The sequence below is a fragment of the Euphorbia lathyris genome, chromosome 1 (genome assembly GCF_963576675.1).
Source record: "Euphorbia lathyris chromosome 1, ddEupLath1.1, whole genome shotgun sequence".
NCBI classification, from domain to species: Eukaryota; Viridiplantae; Streptophyta; class Magnoliopsida; order Malpighiales; family Euphorbiaceae; genus Euphorbia; species Euphorbia lathyris.
The window spans coordinates 131,856,772-131,881,479 of record NC_088910.1 but is presented as its reverse complement, the minus strand read 5'-3'; the positions used below and the strand labels follow the sequence as shown (position 1 = coordinate 131,881,479).

The 24,708-nt window shown below is 46.9% G+C and overlaps 71 non-coding genes across 71 annotated transcripts; all 71 read left to right on the top strand.

The window, feature by feature from the left end:
* The first annotated feature begins 47 nt into the window (after positions 1-47).
* On the top strand, positions 48-166 carry LOC136212907 (5S ribosomal RNA). Its single transcript, XR_010680047.1, has one exon. It is a non-coding gene; the product is annotated as a 5S ribosomal RNA (ribosomal RNA).
* Positions 167-422: 256 nt separating this feature from the next.
* Positions 423-541, top strand: LOC136212895 (5S ribosomal RNA). The gene has a single exon (XR_010680035.1). It is a non-coding gene; the product is annotated as a 5S ribosomal RNA (ribosomal RNA).
* Positions 542-800: 259 nt separating this feature from the next.
* On the top strand, positions 801-919 carry LOC136214204 (5S ribosomal RNA). The gene has a single exon (XR_010681301.1). It is a non-coding gene; the product is annotated as a 5S ribosomal RNA (ribosomal RNA).
* Positions 920-1,176: 257 nt separating this feature from the next.
* Positions 1,177-1,295, top strand: LOC136212647 (5S ribosomal RNA). The gene has a single exon (XR_010679793.1). It is a non-coding gene; the product is annotated as a 5S ribosomal RNA (ribosomal RNA).
* A 183-nt stretch (positions 1,296-1,478) lies between these two features.
* On the top strand, positions 1,479-1,597 carry LOC136212884 (5S ribosomal RNA). The gene has a single exon (XR_010680024.1). It is a non-coding gene; the product is annotated as a 5S ribosomal RNA (ribosomal RNA).
* Positions 1,598-1,779: 182 nt separating this feature from the next.
* Positions 1,780-1,898, top strand: LOC136212871 (5S ribosomal RNA). The gene has a single exon (XR_010680012.1). It is a non-coding gene; the product is annotated as a 5S ribosomal RNA (ribosomal RNA).
* A 258-nt stretch (positions 1,899-2,156) lies between these two features.
* On the top strand, positions 2,157-2,275 carry LOC136212646 (5S ribosomal RNA). The gene has a single exon (XR_010679792.1). It is a non-coding gene; the product is annotated as a 5S ribosomal RNA (ribosomal RNA).
* A 182-nt stretch (positions 2,276-2,457) lies between these two features.
* LOC136213369 (5S ribosomal RNA) lies at positions 2,458-2,576 on the top strand. The gene has a single exon (XR_010680484.1). It is a non-coding gene; the product is annotated as a 5S ribosomal RNA (ribosomal RNA).
* A 183-nt stretch (positions 2,577-2,759) lies between these two features.
* LOC136212860 (5S ribosomal RNA) lies at positions 2,760-2,878 on the top strand. The gene has a single exon (XR_010680001.1). It is a non-coding gene; the product is annotated as a 5S ribosomal RNA (ribosomal RNA).
* A 260-nt stretch (positions 2,879-3,138) lies between these two features.
* Positions 3,139-3,257, top strand: LOC136212155 (5S ribosomal RNA). Its single transcript, XR_010679327.1, has one exon. It is a non-coding gene; the product is annotated as a 5S ribosomal RNA (ribosomal RNA).
* Positions 3,258-3,440: 183 nt separating this feature from the next.
* On the top strand, positions 3,441-3,559 carry LOC136212371 (5S ribosomal RNA). The gene has a single exon (XR_010679532.1). It is a non-coding gene; the product is annotated as a 5S ribosomal RNA (ribosomal RNA).
* Positions 3,560-3,818: 259 nt separating this feature from the next.
* LOC136213590 (5S ribosomal RNA) lies at positions 3,819-3,937 on the top strand. Its single transcript, XR_010680692.1, has one exon. It is a non-coding gene; the product is annotated as a 5S ribosomal RNA (ribosomal RNA).
* Positions 3,938-4,194: 257 nt separating this feature from the next.
* LOC136212848 (5S ribosomal RNA) lies at positions 4,195-4,313 on the top strand. Its single transcript, XR_010679989.1, has one exon. It is a non-coding gene; the product is annotated as a 5S ribosomal RNA (ribosomal RNA).
* A 257-nt stretch (positions 4,314-4,570) lies between these two features.
* LOC136212837 (5S ribosomal RNA) lies at positions 4,571-4,689 on the top strand. The gene has a single exon (XR_010679978.1). It is a non-coding gene; the product is annotated as a 5S ribosomal RNA (ribosomal RNA).
* A 259-nt stretch (positions 4,690-4,948) lies between these two features.
* LOC136213235 (5S ribosomal RNA) lies at positions 4,949-5,067 on the top strand. Its single transcript, XR_010680359.1, has one exon. It is a non-coding gene; the product is annotated as a 5S ribosomal RNA (ribosomal RNA).
* Positions 5,068-5,324: 257 nt separating this feature from the next.
* Positions 5,325-5,443, top strand: LOC136212644 (5S ribosomal RNA). The gene has a single exon (XR_010679791.1). It is a non-coding gene; the product is annotated as a 5S ribosomal RNA (ribosomal RNA).
* A 183-nt stretch (positions 5,444-5,626) lies between these two features.
* LOC136212826 (5S ribosomal RNA) lies at positions 5,627-5,745 on the top strand. The gene has a single exon (XR_010679967.1). It is a non-coding gene; the product is annotated as a 5S ribosomal RNA (ribosomal RNA).
* Positions 5,746-5,927: 182 nt separating this feature from the next.
* Positions 5,928-6,046, top strand: LOC136212814 (5S ribosomal RNA). The gene has a single exon (XR_010679956.1). It is a non-coding gene; the product is annotated as a 5S ribosomal RNA (ribosomal RNA).
* Positions 6,047-6,304: 258 nt separating this feature from the next.
* Positions 6,305-6,423, top strand: LOC136212642 (5S ribosomal RNA). Its single transcript, XR_010679789.1, has one exon. It is a non-coding gene; the product is annotated as a 5S ribosomal RNA (ribosomal RNA).
* Positions 6,424-6,606: 183 nt separating this feature from the next.
* On the top strand, positions 6,607-6,725 carry LOC136213368 (5S ribosomal RNA). The gene has a single exon (XR_010680483.1). It is a non-coding gene; the product is annotated as a 5S ribosomal RNA (ribosomal RNA).
* Positions 6,726-6,908: 183 nt separating this feature from the next.
* On the top strand, positions 6,909-7,027 carry LOC136212803 (5S ribosomal RNA). The gene has a single exon (XR_010679945.1). It is a non-coding gene; the product is annotated as a 5S ribosomal RNA (ribosomal RNA).
* Positions 7,028-7,285: 258 nt separating this feature from the next.
* Positions 7,286-7,404, top strand: LOC136212790 (5S ribosomal RNA). Its single transcript, XR_010679933.1, has one exon. It is a non-coding gene; the product is annotated as a 5S ribosomal RNA (ribosomal RNA).
* Positions 7,405-7,662: 258 nt separating this feature from the next.
* Positions 7,663-7,781, top strand: LOC136212779 (5S ribosomal RNA). The gene has a single exon (XR_010679920.1). It is a non-coding gene; the product is annotated as a 5S ribosomal RNA (ribosomal RNA).
* A 258-nt stretch (positions 7,782-8,039) lies between these two features.
* Positions 8,040-8,158, top strand: LOC136212641 (5S ribosomal RNA). The gene has a single exon (XR_010679788.1). It is a non-coding gene; the product is annotated as a 5S ribosomal RNA (ribosomal RNA).
* A 183-nt stretch (positions 8,159-8,341) lies between these two features.
* Positions 8,342-8,460, top strand: LOC136213367 (5S ribosomal RNA). The gene has a single exon (XR_010680482.1). It is a non-coding gene; the product is annotated as a 5S ribosomal RNA (ribosomal RNA).
* A 259-nt stretch (positions 8,461-8,719) lies between these two features.
* On the top strand, positions 8,720-8,838 carry LOC136213491 (5S ribosomal RNA). The gene has a single exon (XR_010680599.1). It is a non-coding gene; the product is annotated as a 5S ribosomal RNA (ribosomal RNA).
* A 260-nt stretch (positions 8,839-9,098) lies between these two features.
* Positions 9,099-9,217, top strand: LOC136212767 (5S ribosomal RNA). The gene has a single exon (XR_010679908.1). It is a non-coding gene; the product is annotated as a 5S ribosomal RNA (ribosomal RNA).
* A 256-nt stretch (positions 9,218-9,473) lies between these two features.
* LOC136212640 (5S ribosomal RNA) lies at positions 9,474-9,592 on the top strand. Its single transcript, XR_010679787.1, has one exon. It is a non-coding gene; the product is annotated as a 5S ribosomal RNA (ribosomal RNA).
* A 183-nt stretch (positions 9,593-9,775) lies between these two features.
* LOC136211649 (5S ribosomal RNA) lies at positions 9,776-9,894 on the top strand. The gene has a single exon (XR_010678845.1). It is a non-coding gene; the product is annotated as a 5S ribosomal RNA (ribosomal RNA).
* Positions 9,895-10,152: 258 nt separating this feature from the next.
* LOC136212754 (5S ribosomal RNA) lies at positions 10,153-10,271 on the top strand. The gene has a single exon (XR_010679895.1). It is a non-coding gene; the product is annotated as a 5S ribosomal RNA (ribosomal RNA).
* A 260-nt stretch (positions 10,272-10,531) lies between these two features.
* LOC136212638 (5S ribosomal RNA) lies at positions 10,532-10,650 on the top strand. Its single transcript, XR_010679786.1, has one exon. It is a non-coding gene; the product is annotated as a 5S ribosomal RNA (ribosomal RNA).
* A 183-nt stretch (positions 10,651-10,833) lies between these two features.
* LOC136212743 (5S ribosomal RNA) lies at positions 10,834-10,952 on the top strand. Its single transcript, XR_010679884.1, has one exon. It is a non-coding gene; the product is annotated as a 5S ribosomal RNA (ribosomal RNA).
* A 259-nt stretch (positions 10,953-11,211) lies between these two features.
* LOC136212732 (5S ribosomal RNA) lies at positions 11,212-11,330 on the top strand. Its single transcript, XR_010679873.1, has one exon. It is a non-coding gene; the product is annotated as a 5S ribosomal RNA (ribosomal RNA).
* Positions 11,331-11,589: 259 nt separating this feature from the next.
* Positions 11,590-11,708, top strand: LOC136214928 (5S ribosomal RNA). Its single transcript, XR_010681991.1, has one exon. It is a non-coding gene; the product is annotated as a 5S ribosomal RNA (ribosomal RNA).
* A 183-nt stretch (positions 11,709-11,891) lies between these two features.
* On the top strand, positions 11,892-12,010 carry LOC136213042 (5S ribosomal RNA). Its single transcript, XR_010680174.1, has one exon. It is a non-coding gene; the product is annotated as a 5S ribosomal RNA (ribosomal RNA).
* A 259-nt stretch (positions 12,011-12,269) lies between these two features.
* On the top strand, positions 12,270-12,388 carry LOC136215367 (5S ribosomal RNA). Its single transcript, XR_010682409.1, has one exon. It is a non-coding gene; the product is annotated as a 5S ribosomal RNA (ribosomal RNA).
* Positions 12,389-12,646: 258 nt separating this feature from the next.
* LOC136212637 (5S ribosomal RNA) lies at positions 12,647-12,765 on the top strand. The gene has a single exon (XR_010679785.1). It is a non-coding gene; the product is annotated as a 5S ribosomal RNA (ribosomal RNA).
* Positions 12,766-12,948: 183 nt separating this feature from the next.
* Positions 12,949-13,067, top strand: LOC136213041 (5S ribosomal RNA). The gene has a single exon (XR_010680173.1). It is a non-coding gene; the product is annotated as a 5S ribosomal RNA (ribosomal RNA).
* A 183-nt stretch (positions 13,068-13,250) lies between these two features.
* Positions 13,251-13,369, top strand: LOC136213040 (5S ribosomal RNA). Its single transcript, XR_010680172.1, has one exon. It is a non-coding gene; the product is annotated as a 5S ribosomal RNA (ribosomal RNA).
* Positions 13,370-13,628: 259 nt separating this feature from the next.
* On the top strand, positions 13,629-13,747 carry LOC136215365 (5S ribosomal RNA). The gene has a single exon (XR_010682407.1). It is a non-coding gene; the product is annotated as a 5S ribosomal RNA (ribosomal RNA).
* Positions 13,748-14,005: 258 nt separating this feature from the next.
* On the top strand, positions 14,006-14,124 carry LOC136212635 (5S ribosomal RNA). Its single transcript, XR_010679783.1, has one exon. It is a non-coding gene; the product is annotated as a 5S ribosomal RNA (ribosomal RNA).
* A 183-nt stretch (positions 14,125-14,307) lies between these two features.
* LOC136213039 (5S ribosomal RNA) lies at positions 14,308-14,426 on the top strand. The gene has a single exon (XR_010680171.1). It is a non-coding gene; the product is annotated as a 5S ribosomal RNA (ribosomal RNA).
* Positions 14,427-14,609: 183 nt separating this feature from the next.
* Positions 14,610-14,728, top strand: LOC136213036 (5S ribosomal RNA). Its single transcript, XR_010680169.1, has one exon. It is a non-coding gene; the product is annotated as a 5S ribosomal RNA (ribosomal RNA).
* A 259-nt stretch (positions 14,729-14,987) lies between these two features.
* Positions 14,988-15,106, top strand: LOC136214532 (5S ribosomal RNA). Its single transcript, XR_010681613.1, has one exon. It is a non-coding gene; the product is annotated as a 5S ribosomal RNA (ribosomal RNA).
* A 258-nt stretch (positions 15,107-15,364) lies between these two features.
* On the top strand, positions 15,365-15,483 carry LOC136213366 (5S ribosomal RNA). Its single transcript, XR_010680481.1, has one exon. It is a non-coding gene; the product is annotated as a 5S ribosomal RNA (ribosomal RNA).
* Positions 15,484-15,666: 183 nt separating this feature from the next.
* LOC136214199 (5S ribosomal RNA) lies at positions 15,667-15,785 on the top strand. The gene has a single exon (XR_010681297.1). It is a non-coding gene; the product is annotated as a 5S ribosomal RNA (ribosomal RNA).
* A 259-nt stretch (positions 15,786-16,044) lies between these two features.
* LOC136212720 (5S ribosomal RNA) lies at positions 16,045-16,163 on the top strand. The gene has a single exon (XR_010679862.1). It is a non-coding gene; the product is annotated as a 5S ribosomal RNA (ribosomal RNA).
* A 258-nt stretch (positions 16,164-16,421) lies between these two features.
* LOC136213807 (5S ribosomal RNA) lies at positions 16,422-16,540 on the top strand. The gene has a single exon (XR_010680909.1). It is a non-coding gene; the product is annotated as a 5S ribosomal RNA (ribosomal RNA).
* Positions 16,541-16,799: 259 nt separating this feature from the next.
* On the top strand, positions 16,800-16,918 carry LOC136215364 (5S ribosomal RNA). The gene has a single exon (XR_010682406.1). It is a non-coding gene; the product is annotated as a 5S ribosomal RNA (ribosomal RNA).
* Positions 16,919-17,176: 258 nt separating this feature from the next.
* On the top strand, positions 17,177-17,295 carry LOC136213365 (5S ribosomal RNA). Its single transcript, XR_010680480.1, has one exon. It is a non-coding gene; the product is annotated as a 5S ribosomal RNA (ribosomal RNA).
* Positions 17,296-17,478: 183 nt separating this feature from the next.
* On the top strand, positions 17,479-17,597 carry LOC136214198 (5S ribosomal RNA). Its single transcript, XR_010681296.1, has one exon. It is a non-coding gene; the product is annotated as a 5S ribosomal RNA (ribosomal RNA).
* Positions 17,598-17,856: 259 nt separating this feature from the next.
* Positions 17,857-17,975, top strand: LOC136212708 (5S ribosomal RNA). Its single transcript, XR_010679851.1, has one exon. It is a non-coding gene; the product is annotated as a 5S ribosomal RNA (ribosomal RNA).
* A 258-nt stretch (positions 17,976-18,233) lies between these two features.
* LOC136213806 (5S ribosomal RNA) lies at positions 18,234-18,352 on the top strand. The gene has a single exon (XR_010680908.1). It is a non-coding gene; the product is annotated as a 5S ribosomal RNA (ribosomal RNA).
* A 259-nt stretch (positions 18,353-18,611) lies between these two features.
* On the top strand, positions 18,612-18,730 carry LOC136215363 (5S ribosomal RNA). The gene has a single exon (XR_010682405.1). It is a non-coding gene; the product is annotated as a 5S ribosomal RNA (ribosomal RNA).
* Positions 18,731-18,988: 258 nt separating this feature from the next.
* LOC136213363 (5S ribosomal RNA) lies at positions 18,989-19,107 on the top strand. Its single transcript, XR_010680479.1, has one exon. It is a non-coding gene; the product is annotated as a 5S ribosomal RNA (ribosomal RNA).
* A 183-nt stretch (positions 19,108-19,290) lies between these two features.
* LOC136214196 (5S ribosomal RNA) lies at positions 19,291-19,409 on the top strand. Its single transcript, XR_010681293.1, has one exon. It is a non-coding gene; the product is annotated as a 5S ribosomal RNA (ribosomal RNA).
* Positions 19,410-19,668: 259 nt separating this feature from the next.
* On the top strand, positions 19,669-19,787 carry LOC136212634 (5S ribosomal RNA). Its single transcript, XR_010679782.1, has one exon. It is a non-coding gene; the product is annotated as a 5S ribosomal RNA (ribosomal RNA).
* A 183-nt stretch (positions 19,788-19,970) lies between these two features.
* LOC136213035 (5S ribosomal RNA) lies at positions 19,971-20,089 on the top strand. Its single transcript, XR_010680168.1, has one exon. It is a non-coding gene; the product is annotated as a 5S ribosomal RNA (ribosomal RNA).
* A 183-nt stretch (positions 20,090-20,272) lies between these two features.
* On the top strand, positions 20,273-20,391 carry LOC136213034 (5S ribosomal RNA). Its single transcript, XR_010680167.1, has one exon. It is a non-coding gene; the product is annotated as a 5S ribosomal RNA (ribosomal RNA).
* A 259-nt stretch (positions 20,392-20,650) lies between these two features.
* On the top strand, positions 20,651-20,769 carry LOC136215362 (5S ribosomal RNA). The gene has a single exon (XR_010682404.1). It is a non-coding gene; the product is annotated as a 5S ribosomal RNA (ribosomal RNA).
* Positions 20,770-21,027: 258 nt separating this feature from the next.
* On the top strand, positions 21,028-21,146 carry LOC136212633 (5S ribosomal RNA). Its single transcript, XR_010679781.1, has one exon. It is a non-coding gene; the product is annotated as a 5S ribosomal RNA (ribosomal RNA).
* A 183-nt stretch (positions 21,147-21,329) lies between these two features.
* Positions 21,330-21,448, top strand: LOC136213033 (5S ribosomal RNA). The gene has a single exon (XR_010680166.1). It is a non-coding gene; the product is annotated as a 5S ribosomal RNA (ribosomal RNA).
* Positions 21,449-21,631: 183 nt separating this feature from the next.
* On the top strand, positions 21,632-21,750 carry LOC136213032 (5S ribosomal RNA). Its single transcript, XR_010680165.1, has one exon. It is a non-coding gene; the product is annotated as a 5S ribosomal RNA (ribosomal RNA).
* Positions 21,751-22,009: 259 nt separating this feature from the next.
* On the top strand, positions 22,010-22,128 carry LOC136214531 (5S ribosomal RNA). Its single transcript, XR_010681612.1, has one exon. It is a non-coding gene; the product is annotated as a 5S ribosomal RNA (ribosomal RNA).
* Positions 22,129-22,386: 258 nt separating this feature from the next.
* Positions 22,387-22,505, top strand: LOC136213362 (5S ribosomal RNA). The gene has a single exon (XR_010680478.1). It is a non-coding gene; the product is annotated as a 5S ribosomal RNA (ribosomal RNA).
* Positions 22,506-22,688: 183 nt separating this feature from the next.
* On the top strand, positions 22,689-22,807 carry LOC136214195 (5S ribosomal RNA). Its single transcript, XR_010681292.1, has one exon. It is a non-coding gene; the product is annotated as a 5S ribosomal RNA (ribosomal RNA).
* A 259-nt stretch (positions 22,808-23,066) lies between these two features.
* LOC136212697 (5S ribosomal RNA) lies at positions 23,067-23,185 on the top strand. The gene has a single exon (XR_010679840.1). It is a non-coding gene; the product is annotated as a 5S ribosomal RNA (ribosomal RNA).
* A 258-nt stretch (positions 23,186-23,443) lies between these two features.
* On the top strand, positions 23,444-23,562 carry LOC136213804 (5S ribosomal RNA). Its single transcript, XR_010680907.1, has one exon. It is a non-coding gene; the product is annotated as a 5S ribosomal RNA (ribosomal RNA).
* Positions 23,563-23,761: 199 nt separating this feature from the next.
* Positions 23,762-23,880, top strand: LOC136212421 (5S ribosomal RNA). The gene has a single exon (XR_010679579.1). It is a non-coding gene; the product is annotated as a 5S ribosomal RNA (ribosomal RNA).
* Positions 23,881-24,138: 258 nt separating this feature from the next.
* On the top strand, positions 24,139-24,257 carry LOC136214470 (5S ribosomal RNA). Its single transcript, XR_010681555.1, has one exon. It is a non-coding gene; the product is annotated as a 5S ribosomal RNA (ribosomal RNA).
* A 258-nt stretch (positions 24,258-24,515) lies between these two features.
* LOC136214165 (5S ribosomal RNA) lies at positions 24,516-24,634 on the top strand. The gene has a single exon (XR_010681262.1). It is a non-coding gene; the product is annotated as a 5S ribosomal RNA (ribosomal RNA).
* Positions 24,635-24,708: the final 74 nt, after the last annotated feature.

The window sequence follows — 24,708 nt, the reverse complement described above, 5'->3', positions numbered from 1 at the left end:
AGGGGCGCCCAGTATGGAATATATGCTTAGTTTTTGCATGTGATGACGGGTGCGATCATACCAGCACTAATGCACCGGATCCCATCAGAACTCCGAAGTTAAACGTGCTTGGGCGAGAGTAGTACTAAGATGGGTGACCTCTTGGGAAGTCCTCGTGTTGCACCCCTAAACTTTTTTATAACGTGCATTTTTTAATTATTTAATTTTTTTTCACCATGGCGTGCACGTTTTCGAGGCGGGCCCAAACTTTTTTGCAACGTGCATTTTTTAATTATTTAATTTTTTTTCACCATGGCGTGCACGTTTTCGAGGCGGGGTCAGTGTTTGGGGTCCGGGGGCTTGTGCATGCACGTGAAGGATGAGCATACGGGAGAAAGGGGCGCCCAGTATGGAATATATGCTTAGTTTTTGCATGTGATGACGGGTGCGATCATACCAGCACTAATGCACCGGATCCCATCAGAACTCCGAAGTTAAACGTGCTTGGGCGAGAGTAGTACTAAGATGGGTGACCTCTTGGGAAGTCCTCGTGTTGCACCCCTAAACTTTTTTGTAACGTGCATTTTTTAATTATTTAATTTTTTTTTCACCATGGCGTGCACGTTTTCGAGGCGGGCCCAAACTTTTTTGCAACGTGCATTTTTTAATTATTTAATTTTTTTTTCACCATGGCGTGCACGTTTTCGAGGCGGGGGTCAGTGTTTGGGGTCCGGGGGCTTGTGCATGCACGTGAAGGATGAGCATACGGGAGAAAGGGGCGCCCAGTATGGAATATATGCTTAGTTTTTGCATGGGATGACGGGTGCGATCATACCAGCACTAATGCATCGGATCCCATCAGAACTCCGAAGTTAAACGTGCTTGGGCGAGAGTAGTACTAAGATGGGTGACCTCTTGTGAAGTCCTCGTGTTGCACCCCTAAACTTTTTTATAACGTGCATTTTTTAATTATTTAATTTTTTTTTCACCATGGCGTGCACGTTTTCGAGGCGGGCCCAAACTTTTTTGCAACGTGCATTTTTTAATTATTTAATTTTTTTTCACCATGGCGTGCACGTTTTCGAGGCGGGGTCAGTGTTTGGGGTCCGGGGGCTTGTGCATGCACGTGAAGGATGAGCATACGGGAGAAAGGGGCGCCCAGTATGGAATATATGCTTAGTTTTTGCATGTGATGACGGGTGCGATCATACCAGCACTAATGCACCGGATCCCATCAGAACTCCGAAGTTAAACGTGCTTGGGCGAGAGTAGTACTAAGATGGTTGACCTCTTGGGAAGTCCTCGTGTTGCACCCCCAAACTTTTTTGCAACGTGCATTTTTTAATTATTTAATTTTTTTTTTCACCATGGCGTGCATGTTTTCGAGGCGGGGGTCAGTGTTTGGGGTCCGGGGGCTTGTGCATGCACGTGAAGGATGAGCATACGGGAGAAAGGGGCGCCCAGTATGGAATATATGCTTAGTTTTTGCATGGGATGACGGGTGCGATCATACCAGCACTAATGCACCGGATCCCATCAGAACTCCGAAGTTAAACGTGCTTGGGCGAGAGTAGTACTAAGATGGGTGACCTCTTGGGAAGTCCTCGTGTTGCACCCCTAAACTTTTTTATAACGTGCATTTTTTAATTATTTAATTTTTTTTTCACCATGGCGTGCACGTTTTCGAGGCGGGGGTCAGTGTTTGGGGTCCGGGGGCTTGTGCATGCACGTGAAGGATGAGCATACGGGAGAAAGGGGCGCCCAGTATGGAATATATGCTTAGTTTTTGCATGGGATGACGGGTGCGATCATACCAGCACTAATGCACCGGATCCCATCAGAACTCCGAAGTTAAACGTGCTTGGGCGAGAGTAGTACTAAGATGGGTGACCTCTTGGGAAGTCCTCGTGTTGCACCCCTAAACTTTTTTATAACGTGCATTTTTTAATTATTTAATTTTTTTTTCACCATGGCGTGCACGTTTTCGAGGCAGGCCCAAACTTTTTTGCAACGTGCATTTTTTAATTATTTAATTTTTTTTCACCATGGCGTGCACGTTTTCGAGGCGGGGGTCAGTGTTTGGGGTCCGGGGGCTTGTGCATGCACGTGAAGGATGAGCATACGGGAGAAAGGGGCGCCCAGTATGGAATATATGCTTAGTTTTTGCATGTGATGACGGGTGCGATCATACCAGCACTAATGCACCGGATCCCATCAGAACTCCGAAGTTAAACGTGCTTGGGCGAGAGTAGTACTAAGATGGTTGACCTCTTGGGAAGTCCTCGTGTTGCACCCCCAAACTTTTTTGCAACGTGCATTTTTTAATTATTTAATTTTTTTTTCACCATGGCGTGCATGTTTTCGAGGCGGGGGTCAGTGTTTGGGGTCCGGGGGCTTGTGCATGCACGTGAAGGATGAGCATACGGGAGAAAGGGGCGCCCAGTATGGAATATATGCTTAGTTTTTGCATGGGATGACGGGTGCGATCATACCAGCACTAATGCACCGGATCCCATCAGAACTCCGAAGTTAAACATGCTTGGGCGAGAGTAGTACTAAGATGGGTGACCTCTTGGGAAGTCCTCGTGTTGCACCCCCAAACTTTTTTGCAACGTGCATTTTTTAATTATTTAATTTTTTTTTTCACCATGGCGTGCATGTTTTCGAGGCGGGGGTCAGTGTTTGGGGTCCGGGGGCTTGTGCATGCACGTGAAGGATGAGCATACGGGAGAAAGGGGCGCCCAGTATGGAATATATGCTTAGTTTTTGCATGGGATGACGGGTGCGATCATACCAGCACTAATGCACCGGATCCCATCAGAACTCCGAAGTTAAACGTGCTTGGGCGAGAGTAGTACTAAGATGGGTGACCTCTTGGGAAGTCCTCGTGTTGCACCCCTAAACTTTTTTGCAACGTGCATTTTTTAATTATTTAATTTTTTTTTCACCATGGCGTGCACGTTTTCGAGGCGGGCCCAAACTTTTTTGCAACGTGCATTTTTTAATTATTTAATTTTTTTTTTCACCATGGCGTGCACGTTTTCGAGGCGGGGGTCAGTGTTTGGGGTCCGGGGGCTTGTGCATGCACGTGAAGGATGAGCATACGGGAGAAAGGGGCGCCCAGTATGGAATATATGCTTAGTTTTTGCATGTGATGACGGGTGCGATCATACCAGCACTAATGCACCGGATCCCATCAGAACTCCGAAGTCAAACGTGCTTGGGCGAGAGTAGTACTAAGATGGGTGACCTCTTGGGAAGTCCTCGTGTTGCACCCCCAAACTTTTTTGCAACGTGCATTTTTTAATTATTTAATTTTTTTTTTCACCATGGCGTGCATGTTTTCGAGGCGGGGGTCAGTGTTTGGGGTCCGGGGGCTTGTGCATGCACGTGAAGGATGAGCATACGGGAGAAAGGGGCGCCCAGTATGGAATATATGCTTAGTTTTTGCATGGGATGACGAGTGCGATCATACCAGCACTAATGCACCGGATCCCATCAGAACTCCGAAGTTAAACGTGCTTGGGCGAGAGTAGTACTAAGATGGGTGACCTCTTGGGAAGTCCTCGTGTTGCACCCCCAAACTTTTTTGCAACGTGCATTTTTTAATTATTTAATTTTTTTTTCACCATGGCGTGCACGTTTTCGAGGCGGGCCCAAACTTTTTTGCAACGTGCATTTTTTAATTATTTAATTTTTTTTTCACCATGGCGTGCACGTTTTCGAGGCGGGGGTCAGTGTTTGGGGTCCGGGGGCTTGTGCATGCACGTGAAGGATGAGCATACGGGAGAAAGGGGCGCCCAGTATGGAATATATGCTTAGTTTTTGCATGGGATGACGGGTGCGATCATACCAGCACTAATGCATCGGATCCCATCAGAACTCCGAAGCTAAACGTGCTTGGGCGAGAGTAGTACTAAGATGGGTGACCTCTTGGGAAGTCCTCGTGTTGCACCCCTAAACTTTTTTATAACGTGCATTTTTTAATTATTTAATTTTTTTTTCACCATGGCGTGCACGTTTTCGAGGCGGGCCCAAACTTTTTTGCAACGTGCATTTTTTAATTATTTAATTTTTTTTCACCATGGCGTGCACGTTTTCGAGGCGGGGTCAGTGTTTGGGGTCCGGGGGCTTGTGCATGCACGTGAAGGATGAGCATACGGGAGAAAGGGGCGCCCAGTATGGAATATATGCTTAGTTTTTGCATGTGATGACGGGTGCGATCATACCAGCACTAATGCACCGGATCCCATCAGAACTCCGAAGTTAAACGTGCTTGGGCGAGAGTAGTACTAAGATGGGTGACCTCTTGGGAAGTCCTCGTGTTGCACCCCTAAACTTTTTTATAACGTGCATTTTTTAATTATTTAATTTTTTTTTCACCATGGCGTGCACGTTTTCGAGGCGGGCCCAAACTTTTTTGCAACGTGCATTTTTTAATTATTTAATTTTTTTTCACCATGGCGTGCACGTTTTCGAGGCGGGGTCAGTGTTTGGGGTCCGGGGGCTTGTGCATGCACGTGAAGGATGAGCATACGGGAGAAAGGGGCGCCCAGTATGGAATATATGCTTAGTTTTTGCATGTGATGACGGGTGCGATCATACCAGCACTAATGCACCGGATCCCATCAGAACTCCGAAGTTAAACGTGCTTGGGCGAGAGTAGTACTAAGATGGGTGACCTCTTGGGAAGTCCTCGTGTTGCACCCCTAAACTTTTTTGCAACGTGCATTTTTTAATTATTTAATTTTTTTTTCACCATGGCGTGCACGTTTTCGAGGCGGGCCCAAACTTTTTTGCAACGTGCATTTTTTAATTATTTAATTTTTTTTTCACCATGGCGTGCACGTTTTCGAGGCGGGGGTCAGTGTTTGGGGTCCGGGGGCTTGTGCATGCACGTGAAGGATGAGCATACGGGAGAAAGGGGCGCCCAGTATGGAATATATGCTTAGTTTTTGCATGGGATGACGGGTGCGATCATACCAGCACTAATGCATCGGATCCCATCAGAACTCCGAAGTTAAACGTGCTTGGGCGAGAGTAGTACTAAGATGGGTGACCTCTTGGGAAGTCCTCGTGTTGCACCCCTAAACTTTTTTATAACGTGCATTTTTTAATTATTTAATTTTTTTTTCACCATGGCGTGCACGTTTTCGAGGCGGGCCCAAACTTTTTTGCAACGTGCATTTTTTAATTATTTAATTTTTTTTCACCATGGCGTGCACGTTTTCGAGGCGGGGTCAGTGTTTGGGGTCCGGGGGCTTGTGCATGCACGTGAAGGATGAGCATACGGGAGAAAGGGGCGCCCAGTATGGAATATATGCTTAGTTTTTGCATGTGATGACGGGTGCGATCATACCAGCACTAATGCACCGGATCCCATCAGAACTCCGAAGTTAAACGTGCTTGGGCGAGAGTAGTACTAAGATGGTTGACCTCTTGGGAAGTCCTCGTGTTGCACCCCCAAACTTTTTTGCAACGTGCATTTTTTAATTATTTAATTTTTTTTTTCACCATGGCGTGCATGTTTTCGAGGCGGGGGTCAGTGTTTGGGGTCCGGGGGCTTGTGCATGCACGTGAAGGATGAGCATACGGGAGAAAGGGGCGCCCAGTATGGAATATATGCTTAGTTTTTGCATGGGATGACGGGTGCGATCATACCAGCACTAATGCACCGGATCCCATCAGAACTCCGAAGTTAAACGTGCTTGGGCGAGAGTAGTACTAAGATGGGTGACCTCTTGGGAAGTCCTCGTGTTGCACCCCTAAACTTTTTTATAACGTGCATTTTTTAATTATTTAATTTTTTTTTCACCATGGCGTGCACGTTTTCGAGGCGGGGGTCAGTGTTTGGGGTCCGGGGGCTTGTGCATGCACGTGAAGGATGAGCATACGGGAGAAAGGGGCGCCCAGTATGGAATATATGCTTAGTTTTTGCATGGGATGACGGGTGCGATCATACCAGCACTAATGCACCGGATCCCATCAGAACTCCGAAGTTAAACGTGCTTGGGCGAGAGTAGTACTAAGATGGGTGACCTCTTGGGAAGTCCTCGTGTTGCACCCCTAAACTTTTTTATAACGTGCATTTTTTAATTATTTAATTTTTTTTTCACCATGGCGTGCACGTTTTCGAGGCAGGCCCAAACTTTTTTGCAACGTGCATTTTTTAATTATTTAATTTTTTTTCACCATGGCGTGCACGTTTTCGAGGCGGGGGTCAGTGTTTGGGGTCCGGGGGCTTGTGCATGCACGTGAAGGATGAGCATACGGGAGAAAGGGGCGCCCAGTATGGAATATATGCTTAGTTTTTGCATGTGATGACGGGTGCGATCATACCAGCACTAATGCACCGGATCCCATCAGAACTCCGAAGTTAAACGTGCTTGGGCGAGAGTAGTACTAAGATGGTTGACCTCTTGGGAAGTCCTCGTGTTGCACCCCCAAACTTTTTTGCAACGTGCATTTTTTAATTATTTAATTTTTTTTTTCACCATGGCGTGCATGTTTTCGAGGCGGGGGTCAGTGTTTGGGGTCCGGGGGCTTGTGCATGCACGTGAAGGATGAGCATACGGGAGAAAGGGGCGCCCAGTATGGAATATATGCTTAGTTTTTGCATGGGATGACGGGTGCGATCATACCAGCACTAATGCACCGGATCCCATCAGAACTCCGAAGTTAAACATGCTTGGGCGAGAGTAGTACTAAGATGGGTGACCTCTTGGGAAGTCCTCGTGTTGCACCCCCAAACTTTTTTGCAACGTGCATTTTTTAATTATTTAATTTTTTTTTTCACCATGGCGTGCATGTTTTCGAGGCGGGGGTCAGTGTTTGGGGTCCGGGGGCTTGTGCATGCACGTGAAGGATGAGCATACGGGAGAAAGGGGCGCCCAGTATGGAATATATGCTTAGTTTTTGCATGGGATGACGGGTGCGATCATACCAGCACTAATGCACCGGATCCCATCAGAACTCCGAAGTTAAACGTGCTTGGGCGAGAGTAGTACTAAGATGGGTGACCTCTTGGGAAGTCCTCGTGTTGCACCCCCAAACTTTTTTGCAACGTGCATTTTTTAATTATTTAATTTTTTTTTCACCATGGCGTGCACGTTTTCGAGGCGGGCCCAAACTTTTTTGCAACGTGCATTTTTTAATTATTTAATTTTTTTTTCACCATGGCGTGCACGTTTTCGAGGCGGGGTCAGTGTTTGGGGTCCGGGGGCTTGTGCATGCACGTGAAGGATGAGCATACGGGAGAAAGGGGCGCCCAGTATGGAATATATGCTTAGTTTTTGCATGGGATGACGGGTGCGATCATACCAGCACTAATGCACCGGATCCCATCAGAACTCCGAAGTTAAACGTGCTTGGGCGAGAGTAGTACTAAGATGGGTGACCTCTTGGGAAGTCCTCGTGTTGCACCCCTAAACTTTTTTGCAACGTGCATTTTTTAATTATTTAATTTTTTTTTCACCATGGCGTGCACGTTTTCGAGGCGGGCCCAAACTTTTTTGCAACGTGCATTTTTTAATTATTTAATTTTTTTTCACCATGGCGTGCACGTTTTCGAGGCGGGGGTCAGTGTTTGGGGTCCGGGGGCTTGTGCATGCACGTGAAGGATGAGCATACGGGAGAAAGGGGCGCCCAGTATGGAATATATGCTTAGTTTTTGCATGGGATGACGGGTGCGATCATACCAGCACTAATGCACCGGATCCCATCAGAACTCCGAAGTTAAACGTGCTTGGGCGAGAGTAGTACTAAGATGGGTGACCTCTTGGGAAGTCCTCGTGTTGCACCCCTAAACTTTTTTATAACGTGCATTTTTTAATTATTTAATTTTTTTTTCACCATGGCGTGCACGTTTTCGAGGCAGGCCCAAACTTTTTTGCAACGTGCATTTTTTAATTATTTAATTTTTTTTCACCATGGCGTGCACGTTTTCGAGGCGGGGGTCAGTGTTTGGGGTCCGGGGGCTTGTGCATGCACGTGAAGGATGAGCATACGGGAGAAAAGGGCGCCCAGTATGGAATATATGCTTAGTTTTTGCATGTGATGACGGGTGCGATCATACCAGCACTAATGCACCGGATCCCATCAGAACTCCGAAGTTAAACGTGCTTGGGCGAGAGTAGTACTAAGATGGTTGACCTCTTGGGAAGTCCTCGTGTTGCACCCCCAAACTTTTTTGCAACGTGCATTTTTTAATTATTTAATTTTTTTTTTCACCATGGCGTGCATGTTTTCGAGGCGGGGGTCAGTGTTTGGGGTCCGGGGGCTTGTGCATGCACGTGAAGGATGAGCATACGGGAGAAAGGGGCGCCCAGTATGGAATATATGCTTAGTTTTTGCATGGGATGACGGGTGCGATCATACCAGCACTAATGCACCGGATCCCATCAGAACTCCGAAGTTAAACATGCTTGGGCGAGAGTAGTACTAAGATGGGTGACCTCTTGGGAAGTCCTCGTGTTGCACCCCCAAACTTTTTTGCAACGTGCATTTTTTAATTATTTAATTTTTTTTTCACCATGGCGTGCACGTTTTCGAGGCGGGCACAAACTTTTTTGCAACGTGCATTTTTTAATTATTTAATTTTTTTTTCACCATGGCGTGCACGTTTTCGAGGCGGGGGTCAGTGTTTGGGGTCCGGGGGCTTGTGCATGCACGTGAAGGATGAGCATACGGGAGAAAGGGGCGCCCAGTATGGAATATATGCTTAGTTTTTGCATGGGATGACGGGTGCGATCATACCAGCACTAATGCACCGGATCCCATCAGAACTCCGAAGTTAAACGTGCTTGGGCGAAAGTAGTACTAAGATGGGTGACCTCTTGGGAAGTCCTCGTGTTGCACCCCTAAACTTTTTTGCAACGTGCATTTTTTAATTATTTAATTTTTTTTTCACCATGGCGTGCACGTTTTCGAGGCGGGCCCAAACTTTTTTGCAACGTGCATTTTTTAATTATTTAATTTTTTTTTTCACCATGGCGTGCACGTTTTCGAGGCGGGGGTCAGTGTTTGGGGTCCGGGGGCTTGTGCATGCACGTGAAGGATGAGCATACGGGAGAAAGGGGCGCCCAGTATGGAATATATGCTTAGTTTTTGCATGTGATGACGGGTGCGATCATACCAGCACTAATGCACCGGATCCCATCAGAACTCCGAAGTTAAACGTGCTTGGGCGAGAGTAGTACTAAGATGGGTGACCTCTTGGGAAGTCCTCGTGTTGCACCCCTAAACTTTTTATAACGTGCATTTTTTAATTATTTAATTTTTTTTTCACCATGGCGTGCACGTTTTCGAGGCGGGCCCAAACTTTTTTGCAACGTGCATTTTTTAATTATTTAATTTTTTTTCACCATGGCGTGCACGTTTTCGAGGCGGGGTCAGTGTTTGGGGTCCGGGGGCTTGTGCATGCACGTGAAGGATGAGCATACGGGAGAAAGGGGCGCCCAGTATGGAATATATGCTTAGTTTTTGCATGTGATGACGGGTGCGATCATACCAGCACTAATGCACCGGATCCCATCAGAACTCCGAAGTTAAACGTGCTTGGGCGAGAGTAGTACTAAGATGGTTGACCTCTTGGGAAGTCCTCGTGTTGCACCCCCAAACTTTTTTGCAACGTGCATTTTTTAATTATTTAATTTTTTTTTTCACCATGGCGTGCATGTTTTCGAGGCGGGGGTCAGTGTTTGGGGTCCGGGGGCTTGTGCATGCACGTGAAGGATGAGCATACGGGAGAAAGGGGCGCCCAGTATGGAATATATGCTTAGTTTTTGCATGGGATGACGGGTGCGATCATACCAGCACTAATGCACCGGATCCCATCAGAACTCCGAAGTTAAACGTGCTTGGGCGAGAGTAGTACTAAGATGGGTGACCTCTTGGGAATTCCTCGTGTTGCACCCCCAAACTTTTTTGCAACGTGCATTTTTTAATTATTTAATTTTTTTTTCACCATGGCGTGCACGTTTTCGAGGCGGGCCCAAACTTTTTTGCAACGTGCATTTTTTAATTATTTAATTTTTTTTTCACCATGGCGTGCACGTTTTCGAGGCGGGGTCAGTGTTTGGGGTCCGGGGGCTTGTGCATGCACGTGAAGGATGAGCATACGGGAGAAAGGGGCGCCCAGTATGGAATATATGCTTAGTTTTTGCATGGGATGACGGGTGCGATCATACCAGCACTAATGCACCGGATCCCATCAGAACTCCGAAGTTAAACGTGCTTGGGCGAGAGTAGTACTAAGATGGGTGACCTCTTGGGAAGTCCTCGTGTTGCACCCCTAAACTTTTTTGCAACGTGCATTTTTTAATTATTTAATTTTTTTTTCACCATGGCGTGCACGTTTTCGAGGCGGGCACAAACTTTTTTGCAACGTGCATTTTTTAATTATTTAATTTTTTTTTTCACCATGGCGTGCACGTTTTCGAGGCGGGGGTCAGTGTTTGGGGTCCGGGGGCTTGTGCATGCACGTGAAGGATGAGCATACGGGAGAAAGGGGCGCCCAGTATGGAATATATGCTTAGTTTTTGCATGTGATGACGGGTGCGATCATACCAGCACTAATGCACCGGATCCCATCAGAACTCCGAAGTTAAACGTGCTTGGGCGAGAGTAGTACTAAGATGGTTGACCTCTTGGGAAGTCCTCGTGTTGCACCCCCAAACTTTTTTGCAACGTGCATTTTTTAATTATTTAATTTTTTTTTTCACCATGGCGTGCATGTTTTCGAGGCGGGGGTCAGTGTTTGGGGTCCGGGGGCTTGTGCATGCACGTGAAGGATGAGCATACGGGAGAAAGGGGCGCCCAGTATGGAATATATGCTTAGTTTTTGCATGGGATGACGGGTGCGATCATACCAGCACTAATGCACCGGATCCCATCAGAACTCCGAAGTTAAACGTGCTTGGGCGAGAGTAGTACTAAGATGGGTGACCTCTTGGGAAGTCCTCGTGTTGCACCCCCAAACTTTTTTGCAACGTGCATTTTTTAATTATTTAATTTTTTTTTCACCATGGCGTGCACGTTTTCGAGGCGGGCCCAAACTTTTTTGCAACGTGCATTTTTTAATTATTTAATTTTTTTTTCACCATGGCGTGCACGTTTTCGAGGCGGGGGTCAGTGTTTGGGGTCCGGGGGCTTGTGCATGCACGTGAAGGATGAGCATACGGGAGAAAGGGGCGCCCAGTATGGAATATATGCTTAGTTTTTGCATGGGATGACGGGTGCGATCATACCAGCACTAATGCACCGGATCCCATCAGAACTCCGAAGTTAAACGTGCTTGGGCGAGAGTAGTACTAAGATGGGTGACCTCTTGGGAAGTCCTCGTGTTGCACCCCTAAACTTTTTTGCAACGTGCATTTTTTAATTATTTAATTTTTTTTTCACCATGGCGTGGACGTTTTCGAGGCGGGCCCAAACTTTTTTGCAACGTGCATTTTTTAATTATTTAATTTTTTTTTCACCATGGCGTGCACGTTTTCGAGGCGGGGGTCAGTGTTTGGGGTCCGGGGGCTTGTGCATGCACGTGAAGGATGAGCATACGGGAGAAAGGGGCGCCCAGTATGGAATATATGCTTAGTTTTTGCATGTGATGACGGGTGCGATCATACCAGCACTAATGCACCGAATCCCATCAGAACTCCGAAGTTAAACGTGCTTGGGCGAGAGTAGTACTAAGATGGTTGACCTCTTGGGAAGTCCTCGTGTTGCACCCCCAAACTTTTTTGCAACGTGCATTTTTTAATTATTTAATTTTTTTTTTCACCATGGCGTGCATGTTTTCGAGGCGGGGGTCAGTGTTTGGGGTCCGGGGGCTTGTGCATGCACGTGAAGGATGAGCATACGGGAGAAAGGGGCGCCCAGTATGGAATATATGCTTAGTTTTTGCATGGGATGACGGGTGCGATCATACCAGCACTAATGCACCGGATCCCATCAGAACTCCGAAGTTAAACGTGCTTGGGCGAGAGTAGTACTAAGATGGGTGACCTCTTCGGAAGTCCTCGTGTTGCACCCCCAAACTTTTTTGCAACGTGCATTTTTTAATTATTTAATTTTTTTTTCACCATGGCGTGCACGTTTTCGAGGCGGGCCCAAACTTTTTTGCAACGTGCATTTTTTAATTATTTAATTTTTTTTTCACCATGGCGTGCACGTTTTCGAGGCGGGGGTCAGTGTTTGGGGTCCGGGGGCTTGTGCATGCACGTGAAGGATGAGCATACGGGAGAAAGGGGCGCCCAGTATGGAATATATGCTTAGTTTTTGCATGGGATGACGGGTGCGATCATACCAACACTAATGCACCGGATCCCATCAGAACTCTGAAGTTAAACGTGCTTGGGCGAGAGTAGTACTAAGATGGGTGATCTCTTGGGAAGTCCTCGTGTTGCACCCCTAAACTTTTTTGCAACGTGCATTTTTTAATTATTTAATTTTTTTTTCACCATGGCGTGCACGTTTTCGAGGCGGGCCCAAACTTTTTTGCAACGTGCATTTTTTAATTATTTAATTTTTTTTCACCATGGCGTGCACGTTTTCGAGGCGGGGGTCAGTGTTTGGGGTCCGGGGGCTTGTGCATGCACGTGAAGGATGAGCATACGGGAGAAAGGGGCGCCCAGTATGGAATATATGCTTAGTTTTTGCATGTGATGACGGGTGCGATCATACCAGCACTAATGCACCGGATCCCATCAGAACTCCGAAGTTAAACGTGCTTGGGCGAGAGTAGTACTAAGATGGTTGACCTCTTGGGAAGTCCTCGTGTTGCACCCCCAAACTTTTTTGCAACGTGCATTTTTTAATTATTTAATTTTTTTTTTCACCATGGCGTGCATGTTTTCGAGGCGGGGGTCAGTGTTTGGGGTCCGGGGGCTTGTGCATGCACGTGAAGGATGAGCATACGGGAGAAAGGGGCGCCCAGTATGGAATATATGCTTAGTTTTTGCATGGGATGACGGGTGCGATCATACCAGCACTAATGCACCGGATCCCATCAGAACTCCGAAGTTAAACGTGCTTGGGCGAGAGTAGTACTAAGATGGGTGACCTCTTCGGAAGTCCTCGTGTTGCACCCCCAAACTTTTTTGCAACGTGCATTTTTTAATTATTTAATTTTTTTTTTCACCATGGCGTGCATGTTTTCGAGGCGGGGGTCAGTGTTTGGGGTCCGGGGGCTTGTGCATGCACGTGAAGGATGAGCATACGGGAGAAAGGGGCGCCCAGTATGGAATATATGCTTAGTTTTTGCATGGGATGACGGGTGCGATCATACCAGCACTAATGCACCGGATCCCATCAGAACTCCGAAGTTAAACGTGCTTGGGCGAGAGTAGTACTAAGATGGGTGACCTCTTCGGAAGTCCTCGTGTTGCACCCCCAAACTTTTTTGCAACGTGCATTTTTTAATTATTTAATTTTTTTTTCACCATGGCGTGCACGTTTTCGAGGCGGGCCCAAACTTTTTTGCAACGTGCATTTTTTAATTATTTAATTTTTTTTTCACCATGGCGTGCACGTTTTCGAGGCGGGGGTCAGTGTTTGGGGTCCGGGGGCTTGTGCATGCACGTGAAGGATGAGCATACGGGAGAAAGGGGCGCCCAGTATGGAATATATGCTTAGTTTTTGCATGGGATGACGGGTGCGATCATACCAACACTAATGCACCGGATCCCATCAGAACTCTGAAGTTAAACGTGCTTGGGCGAGAGTAGTACTAAGATGGGTGATCTCTTGGGAAGTCCTCGTGTTGCACCCCTAAACTTTTTTGCAACGTGCATTTTTTAATTATTTAATTTTTTTTTCACCATGGCGTGCACGTTTTCGAGGCGGGCCCAAACTTTTTTGCAACGTGCATTTTTTAATTATTTAATTTTTTTTCACCATGGCGTGCACGTTTTCGAGGCGGGGGTCAGTGTTTGGGGTCCGGGGGCTTGTGCATGCACGTGAAGGATGAGCATACGGGAGAAAGGGGCGCCCAGTATGGAATATATGCTTAGTTTTTGCATGTGATGACGGGTGCGATCATACCAGCACTAATGCACCGGATCCCATCAGAACTCCGAAGTTAAACGTGCTTGGGCGAGAGTAGTACTAAGATGGTTGACCTCTTGGGAAGTCCTCGTGTTGCACCCCCAAACTTTTTTGCAACGTGCATTTTTTAATTATTTAATTTTTTTTTTCACCATGGCGTGCATGTTTTCGAGGCGGGGGTCAGTGTTTGGGGTCCGGGGGCTTGTGCATGCACGTGAAGGATGAGCATACGGGAGAAAGGGGCGCCCAGTATGGAATATATGCTTAGTTTTTGCATGGGATGACGGGTGCGATCATACCAGCACTAATGCACCGGATCCCATCAGAACTCCGAAGTTAAACGTGCTTGGGCGAGAGTAGTACTAAGATGGGTGACCTCTTCGGAAGTCCTCGTGTTGCACCCCCAAACTTTTTTGCAACGTGCATTTTTTAATTATTTAATTTTTTTTTTCACCATGGCGTGCATGTTTTCGAGGCGGGGGTCAGTGTTTGGGGTCCGGGGGCTTGTGCATGCACGTGAAGGATGAGCATACGGGAGAAAGGGGCGCCCAGTATGGAATATATGCTTAGTTTTTGCATGGGATGACGGGTGCGATCATACCAGCACTAATGCACCGGATCCCATCAGAACTCCGAAGTTAAACGTGCTTGGGCGAGAGTAGTACTAAGATGGGTGACCTCTTCGGAAGTCCTCGTGTTGCACCCCCAAACTTTTTTGCAACGTGCATTTTTTAATTATTTAATTTTTTTTTCACCATGGCGTGCACGTTTTCGAGGCGGGCCCAAACTTTTTTGCAACGTGCATTTTTTAATTATTTAATTTTTTTTTCACCATGGCGTGCACGTTTTCGAGGCAGGGGTCAGTGTTTGGGGTCCGGGGGCTTGTGCATGCACGTGAAGGATGAGCATACGGGAGAAAGGGGCGCCCAGTATGGAATATATGCTTAGTTTTTGCATGGGATGACGGGTGCGATCATACCAGCACTAATGCATCGGATCCCATCAGAACTCCAAAGTTAAACGTGCTTGGGCGAGAGTAGTACTAAGATGGGTGACCTCTTGGGAAGTCCTCGTGTTGCACCCCTAAACTTTTTTATAACGTGCATTTTTTAATTATTTAATTTTTTTTGCACCATGGCGTGCACGTTTTCGAGGCGGGCCCAAACTTTTTTGCAACGTGCATTTTTTAATTATTTAATTTTTTTTCACCATGGCGTGCACGTTTTCGAGGCGGGGGTCAGTGTTTGGGGTCCGGGAGCTTGTGCATGCACGTGAAGGATGAGCATACGGGAGAAAGGGGCGCCCAGTATGGAATATATGCTTAGTTTTTGCATGTGATGACGGGTGCGATCATACCAGCACTAATGCACCGGATCCCATCAGAACTCCGAAGTTAAACATGCTTGGGCGAGAGTAGTACTAAGATGGGTGACCTCTTGGGAAGTCCTCGTGTTGCACCCCCAAACTTTTTTGCAACGTGCATTTTTTAATTATTTAATTTTTTTTTTCACCATGGCGTGCATGTTTTCGAGGCGGGGGTCAGTGTTTGGGGTCCGGGGGCTTGTGCATGCACGTGAAGGATGAGCATACGGGAGAAAGGGGCGCCCAGTATGGAATATATGCTTAGTTTTTGCATGGGATGACGGGTGCGATCATACCAGCACTAATGCACCCGATCCCATCAGAACTCCGAAGTTAAACGTGCTTGGGCGAGAGTAGTACTAAGATGGGTGACCTCTTGGGAAGTCCTCGTGTTGCACCCCCAAACTTTTTTGCAACGTGCATTTTTTAATTATTTAATTTTTTTTTCACCATGGCGTGCACGTTTTCGAGGCGGGCCCAAACTTTTTTGCAACGTGCATTTTTTAATTATTTAATTTTTTTTTCACCATGGCGTGCACGTTTTCGAGGCGGGGGTCAGTGTTTGGGGTCCGGGGGCTTGTGCATGCACGTGAAGGATGAGCATACGGGAGAAAGGGGCGCCCAGTATGGAATATATGCTTAGTTTTTGCATGGGATGACGGGTGCGATCATACCAGCACTAATGCACCGGATCCCATCAGAACTCCGAAGTTAAACGTGCTTGGGCGAGAGTAGTACTAAGATGGGTGACCTCTTGGGAAGTCCTCGTGTTGCACCCCTAAACTTTTTTGCAACGTGCATTTTTTAATTATTTAATTTTTTTTTCACCATGGCGTGCACGTTTTCGAGGCGGGCCCAAACTTTTTTGCAACGTGCATTTTTTAATTATTTAATTTTTTTTCACCATGGCGTGCACGTTTTCGAGGCGGGGGTCAGTGTTTGGGGTCCGGGGGCTTGTGCATGCACGTGAAGGATGAGCATACGGGAGAAAGGGGCGCCCAGTATGGAATATATGCTTAGTTTTTGCATGGGATGACGGGTGCGATCATACCAGCACTAATGCACCGGATCCCATCAGAACTCCGAAGATAAACGTGCTTGGGCGAGTGTAGTACTAAGATGGGTGACCTCTTGGGAAGTCCTCGTGTTGCACCCCTAAACTTTTTTGCAACGTGCATTTTTTAATTATTTAATTTTTTTTTCACCATGGCGTGCACGTTTTCGAGGCGGGCCCAAACTTTTTTGCAACGTGCATTTTTTAATTATTTAATTTTTTTTTCACCATGGCGTGCACGTTTTCGAGGCGGGGGTCAGTGTTTGGGGTCCGGGGGCTTGTGCATGCACGTGAAGGATGAGCATACGGGAGAAAGGGGCGCCCAGTATGGAATATATGCTTAGTTTTTGCATGGGATGACGGGTGCGATCATACCAACACTAATGCACCGGATCCCATCAGAACTCTGAAGTTAAACGTGCTTGGGCGAGAGTAGTACTAAGATGGGTGATCTCTTGGGAAGTCCTCGTGTTGCACCCCTAAACTTTTTTGCAACGTGCATTTTTTAATTATTTAATTTTTTTTTCACCATGGCGTGCACGTTTTCGAGGCGGGCCCAAACTTTTTTGCAACGTGCATTTTTTAATTATTTAATTTTTTTTCACCATGGCGTGCACGTTTTCGAGGCGGGGGTCAGTGTTTGGGGTCCGGGGGCTTGTGCATGCACGTGAAGGATGAGCATACGGGAGAAAGGGGCGCCCAGTATGGAATATATGCTTAGTTTTTGCATGTGATGACGGGTGCGATCATACCAGCACTAATGCACCGGATCCCATCAGAACTCCGAAGTTAAACATGCTTGGGCGAGAGTAGTACTAAGATGGGTGACCTCTTGGGAAGTCCTCGTGTTGCACCCCCAAACTTTTTTGCAACGTGCATTTTTTAATTATTTAATTTTTTTTTTCACCATGGCGTGCATGTTTTCGAGGCGGGGGTCAGTGTTTGGGGTCCGGGGGCTTGTGCATGCACGTGAAGGATGAGCATACGGGAGAAAGGGGCGCCCAGTATGGAATATATGCTTAGTTTTTGCATGGGATGACGGGTGCGATCATACCAGCACTAATGCACCCGATCCCATCAGAACTCCGAAGTTAAACGTGCTTGGGCGAGAGTAGTACTAAGATGGGTGACCTCTTGGGAAGTCCTCGTGTTGCACCCCCAAACTTTTTTGCAACGTGCATTTTTTAATTATTTAATTTTTTTTTCACCATGGCGTGCACGTTTTCGAGGCGGGCCCAAACTTTTTTGCAACGTGCATTTTTTAATTATTTAATTTTTTTTTCACCATGGCGTGCACGTTTTCGAGGCGGGGGTCAGTGTTTGGGGTCCGGGGGCTTGTGCATGCACGTGAAGGATGAGCATACGGGAGAAAGGGGCGCCCAGTATGGAATATATGCTTAGTTTTTGCATGGGATGACGGGTGCGATCATACCAGCACTAATGCACCGGATCCCATCAGAACTCCGAAGTTAAACGTGCTTGGGCGAGAGTAGTACTAAGATGGGTGACCTCTTGGGAAGTCCTCGTGTTGCACCCCTAAACTTTTTTGCAACGTGCATTTTTTAATTATTTAATTTTTTTTTCACCATGGCGTGCACGTTTTCGAGGCGGGCCCAAACTTTTTTGCAACGTGCATTTTTTAATTATTTAATTTTTTTTCACCATGGCGTGCACGTTTTCGAGGCGGGGGTCAGTGTTTGGGGTCCGGGGGCTTGTGCATGCACGTGAAGGATGAGCATACGGGAGAAAGGGGCGCCCAGTATGGAATATATGCTTAGTTTTTGCATGGGATGACGGGTGCGATCATACCAGCACTAATGCACCGGATCCCATCAGAACTCCGAAGATAAACGTGCTTGGGCGAGTGTAGTACTAAGATGGGTGACCTCTTGGGAAGTCCTCGTGTTGCACCCCTAAACTTTTTTGCAACGTGCATTTTTTAATTATTTAATTTTTTTTTCACCATGGCGTGCACGTTTTCGAGGCGGGCCCAAACTTTTTTGCAACGTGCATTTTTTAATTATTTAATTTTTTTTTCACCATGGCGTGCACGTTTTCGAGGCGGGGGTCAGTGTTTGGGGTCCGGGGGCTTGTGCATGCACGTGAAGGATGAGCATACGGGAGAAAGGGGCGCCCAGTATGGAATATATGCTTAGTTTTTGCATGGGATGACGGGTGCGATCATACCAACACTAATGCACCGGATCCCATCAGAACTCTGAAGTTAAACGTGCTTGGGCGAGAGTAGTACTAAGATGGGTGATCTCTTGGGAAGTCCTCGTGTTGCACCCCTAAACTTTTTTGCAACGTGCATTTTTTAATTATTTAATTTTTTTTTCACCATGGCGTGCACGTTTTCGAGGCGGGCCCAAACTTTTTTGCAACGTGCATTTTTTAATTATTTAATTTTTTTTCACCATGGCGTGCACGTTTTCGAGGCGGGGGTCAGTGTTTGGGGTCCGGGGGCTTGTGCATGCACGTGAAGGATGAGCATACGGGAGAAAGGGGCGCCCAGTATGGAATATATGCTTAGTTTTTGCATGTGATGACGGGTGCGATCATACCAGCACTAATGCACCGGATCCCATCAGAACTCCGAAGTTAAACATGCTTGGGCGAGAGTAGTACTAAGATGGGTGACCTCTTGGGAAGTCCTCGTGTTGCACCCCCAAACTTTTTTGCAACGTGCATTTTTTAATTATTTAATTTTTTTTTTCACCATGGCGTGCATGTTTTCGAGGCGGGGGTCAGTGTTTGGGGTCCGGGGGCTTGTGCATGCACGTGAAGGATGAGCATACGGGAGAAAGGGGCGCCCAGTATGGAATATATGCTTAGTTTTTGCATGGGATGACGGGTGCGATCATACCAGCACTAATGCACCCGATCCCATCAGAACTCCGAAGTTAAACGTGCTTGGGCGAGAGTAGTACTAAGATGGGTGACCTCTTGGGAAGTCCTCGTGTTGCACCCCCAAACTTTTTTGCAACGTGCATTTTTTAATTATTTAATTTTTTTTTCACCATGGCGTGCACGTTTTCGAGGCGGGCCCAAACTTTTTTGCAACGTGCATTTTTTAATTATTTAATTTTTTTTTCACCATGGCGTGCACGTTTTCGAGGCGGGGGTCAGTGTTTGGGGTCCGGGGGCTTGTGCATGCACGTGAAGGATGAGCATACGGGAGAAAGGGGCGCCCAGTATGGAATATATGCTTAGTTTTTGCATGTGATGACGGGTGCGATCATACCAGCACTAATGCACCGGATCCCATCAGAACTCCGAAGTTAAACGTGCTTGGGCGAGAGTAGTACTAAGATGGTTGACCTCTTGGGAAGTCCTCGTGTTGCACCCCCAAACTTTTTTGCAACGTGCATTTTTTAATTATTTAATTTTTTTTTTCACCATGGCGTGCATGTTTTCGAGGCGGGGGTCAGTGTTTGGGGTCCGGGGGCTTGTGCATGCACGTGAAGGATGAGCATACGGGAGAAAGGGGCGCCCAGTATGGAATATATGCTTAGTTTTTGCATGGGATGACGGGTGCGATCATACCAGCACTAATGCACCGGATCCCATCAGAACTCCGAAGTTAAACGTGCTTGGGCGAGAGTAGTACTAAGATGGGTGACCTCTTCGGAAGTCCTCGTGTTGCACCCCCAAACTTTTTTGCAACGTGCATTTTTTAATTATTTAATTTTTTTTTTCACCATGGCGTGCATGTTTTCGAGGCGGGGGTCAGTGTTTGGGGTCCGGGGGCTTGTGCATGCACGTGAAGGATGAGCATACGGGAGAAAGGGGCGCCCAGTATGGAATATATGCTTAGTTTTTGCATGGGATGACGGGTGCGATCATACCAGCACTAATGCACCGGATCCCATCAGAACTCCGAAGTTAAACGTGCTTGGGCGAGAGTAGTACTAAGATGGGTGACCTCTTCGGAAGTCCTCGTGTTGCACCCCCAAACTTTTTTGCAACGTGCATTTTTTAATTATTTAATTTTTTTTTCACCATGGCGTGCACGTTTTCGAGGCGGGCCCAAACTTTTTTGCAACGTGCATTTTTTAATTATTTAATTTTTTTTTCACCATGGCGTGCACGTTTTCGAGGCGGGGGTCAGTGTTTGGGGTCCGGGGGCTTGTGCATGCACGTGAAGGATGAGCATACGGGAGAAAGGGGCGCCCAGTATGGAATATATGCTTAGTTTTTGCATGGGATGACGGGTGCGATCATACCAACACTAATGCACCGGATCCCATCAGAACTCTGAAGTTAAACGTGCTTGGGCGAGAGTAGTACTAAGATGGGTGATCTCTTGGGAAGTCCTCGTGTTGCACCCCTAAACTTTTTTGCAACGTGCATTTTTTAATTATTTAATTTTTTTTTCACCATGGCGTGCACGTTTTCGAGGCGGGCCCAAACTTTTTTGCAACGTGCATTTTTTAATTATTTAATTTTTTTTCACCATGGCGTGCACGTTTTCGAGGCGGGGGTCAGTGTTTGGGGTCCGGGGGCTTGTGCATGCACGTGAAGGATGAGCATACGGGAGAAAGGGGCGCCCAGTATGGAATATATGCTTAGTTTTTGCATGTGATGACGGGTGCGATCATACCAGCACTAATGCACCGGATCCCATCAGAACTCCGAAGTTAAACGTGCTTGGGCGAGAGTAGTACTAAGATGGTTGACCTCTTGGGAAGTCCTCGTGTTGCACCCCCAAACTTTTTTGCAACGTGCATTTTTTAATTATTTAATTTTTTTTTTCACCATGGCGTGCATGTTTTCGAGGCGGGGGTCAGTGTTTGGGGTCCGGGGGCTTGTGCATGCACGTGAAGGATGAGCATACGGGAGAAAGGGGCGCCCAGTATGGAATATATGCTTAGTTTTTGCATGGGATGACGGGTGCGATCATACCAGCACTAATGCACCGGATCCCATCAGAACTCCGAAGTTAAACGTGCTTGGGCGAGAGTAGTACTAAGATGGGTGACCTCTTCGGAAGTCCTCGTGTTGCACCCCCAAACTTTTTTGCAACGTGCATTTTTTAATTATTTAATTTTTTTTTTCACCATGGCGTGCATGTTTTCGAGGCGGGGGTCAGTGTTTGGGGTCCGGGGGCTTGTGCATGCACGTGAAGGATGAGCATACGGGAGAAAGGGGCGCCCAGTATGGAATATATGCTTAGTTTTTGCATGGGATGACGGGTGCGATCATACCAGCACTAATGCACCGGATCCCATCAGAACTCCGAAGTTAAACGTGCTTGGGCGAGAGTAGTACTAAGATGGGTGACCTCTTCGGAAGTCCTCGTGTTGCACCCCCAAACTTTTTTGCAACGTGCATTTTTTAATTATTTAATTTTTTTTTCACCATGGCGTGCACGTTTTCGAGGCGGGCCCAAACTTTTTTGCAACGTGCATTTTTTAATTATTTAATTTTTTTTTCACCATGGCGTGCACGTTTTCGAGGCAGGGGTCAGTGTTTGGGGTCCGGGGGCTTGTGCATGCACGTGAAGGATGAGCATACGGGAGAAAGGGGCGCCCAGTATGGAATATATGCTTAGTTTTTGCATGGGATGACGGGTGCGATCATACCAGCACTAATGCATCGGATCCCATCAGAACTCCAAAGTTAAACGTGCTTGGGCGAGAGTAGTACTAAGATGGGTGACCTCTTGGGAAGTCCTCGTGTTGCACCCCTAAACTTTTTTATAACGTGCATTTTTTAATTATTTAATTTTTTTTGCACCATGGCGTGCACGTTTTCGAGGCGGGCCCAAACTTTTTTGCAACGTGCATTTTTTAATTATTTAATTTTTTTTCACCATGGCGTGCACGTTTTCGAGGCGGGGGTCAGTGTTTGGGGTCCGGGAGCTTGTGCATGCACGTGAAGGATGAGCATACGGGAGAAAGGGGCGCCCAGTATGGAATATATGCTTAGTTTTTGCATGTGATGACGGGTGCGATCATACCAGCACTAATGCACCGGATCCCATCAGAACTCCGAAGTTAAACATGCTTGGGCGAGAGTAGTACTAAGATGGGTGACCTCTTGGGAAGTCCTCGTGTTGCACCCCCAAACTTTTTTGCAACGTGCATTTTTTAATTATTTAATTTTTTTTTTCACCATGGCGTGCATGTTTTCGAGGCGGGGGTCAGTGTTTGGGGTCCGGGGGCTTGTGCATGCACGTGAAGGATGAGCATACGGGAGAAAGGGGCGCCCAGTATGGAATATATGCTTAGTTTTTGCATGGGATGACGGGTGCGATCATACCAGCACTAATGCACCCGATCCCATCAGAACTCCGAAGTTAAACGTGCTTGGGCGAGAGTAGTACTAAGATGGGTGACCTCTTGGGAAGTCCTCGTGTTGCACCCCCAAACTTTTTTGCAACGTGCATTTTTTAATTATTTAATTTTTTTTTCACCATGGCGTGCACGTTTTCGAGGCGGGCCCAAACTTTTTTGCAACGTGCATTTTTTAATTATTTAATTTTTTTTTCACCATGGCGTGCACGTTTTCGAGGCGGGGGTCAGTGTTTGGGGTCCGGGGGCTTGTGCATGCACGTGAAGGATGAGCATACGGGAGAAAGGGGCGCCCAGTATGGAATATATGCTTAGTTTTTGCATGGGATGACGGGTGCGATCATACCAGCACTAATGCACCGGATCCCATCAGAACTCCGAAGTTAAACGTGCTTGGGCGAGAGTAGTACTAAGATGGGTGACCTCTTGGGAAGTCCTCGTGTTGCACCCCTAAACTTTTTTGCAACGTGCATTTTTTAATTATTTAATTTTTTTTTCACCATGGCGTGCACGTTTTCGAGGCGGGCCCAAACTTTTTTGCAACGTGCATTTTTTAATTATTTAATTTTTTTTCACCATGGCGTGCACGTTTTCGAGGCGGGGGTCAGTGTTTGGGGTCCGGGGGCTTGTGCATGCACGTGAAGGATGAGCATACGGGAGAAAGGGGCGCCCAGTATGGAATATATGCTTAGTTTTTGCATGGGATGACGGGTGCGATCATACCAGCACTAATGCACCGGATCCCATCAGAACTCCGAAGATAAACGTGCTTGGGCGAGTGTAGTACTAAGATGGGTGACCTCTTGGGAAGTCCTCGTGTTGCACCCCTAAACTTTTTTGCAACGTGCATTTTTTAATTATTTAATTTTTTTTTCACCATGGCGTGCACGTTTTCGAGGCGTGCCCGTTTTCGAGGCGGGGGTCAGTGTTTGGGGTCCGGGGGCTTGTGCATGCACGTGAAGGATGAGCATACGGGAGAAAGGGGCGCCCAGTATGGAATATATGCTTAGTTTTTGCATGGGATGACGGGTGCGATCATACCAGCACTAATGCACCGGATCCCATCAGAACTCCGAAGTTAAACGTGTTTGGGCGAGAGTAGTACTAAGATGGGTGACCTCTTGGGAAGTCCTCGTGTTGCACCCCTAAACTTTTTTCCAACGTGCATTTTTTAATTATTTAATTTTTTTTTCACCATGGCGTGCACGTTTTCGAGGCGGGCCCAAACTTTTTTGCAACGTGCATTTTTTAATTATTTAATTTTTTTTCACCATGGCGTGCACGTTTTCGAGGCGGGGGTCAGTGTTTGGGGTCCGGGGGCTTGTGCATGCACGTGAAGGATGAGCATACGGGAGAAAGGGGCGCCCAGTATGGAATATATGCTTAGTTTTTGCATGGGATGACGGGTGCGATCATACCAGCACTAATGCACCGGATCCCATCAGAACTCCGAAGTTAAACGTGCTTCGGCGAGAGTAGTACTAAGATGGGTGACCTCTTGGGAAGTCCTCGTGTTGCACCCCTAAACTTTTTTATAACGTGCATTTTTTAATTATTTAATTTTTTTTTCACCATGGCGTGCACGTTTTCGAGGCGGGCCCAAACTTTTTTGCAACGTGCATTTTTTAATTATTTAATTTTTTTTCACCATGGCGTGCACGTTTTCGAGGCGGGGGTCAGTGTTTGGGGTCCGGGGGCTTGTGCATGCACGTGAAGGATGAGCATACGGGAGAAAGGGGCGCCCAGTATGGAATATATGCTTAGTTTTTGCATGGGATGACGGGTGCGATCATACCAGCACTAATGCACCGGATCCCATCAGAACTCCGAAGTTAAACGTGCTCGGGCGAGAGTAGTTCTAAGATGGGTGACCTCTTGGGAAGTCCTCGTGTTGCACCCCTAAACTTTTTTATAACGTGCATTTTTTAATTATTTAATTTTTTTTTCACCATGGCGTGCACGTTTTCGAGGCGG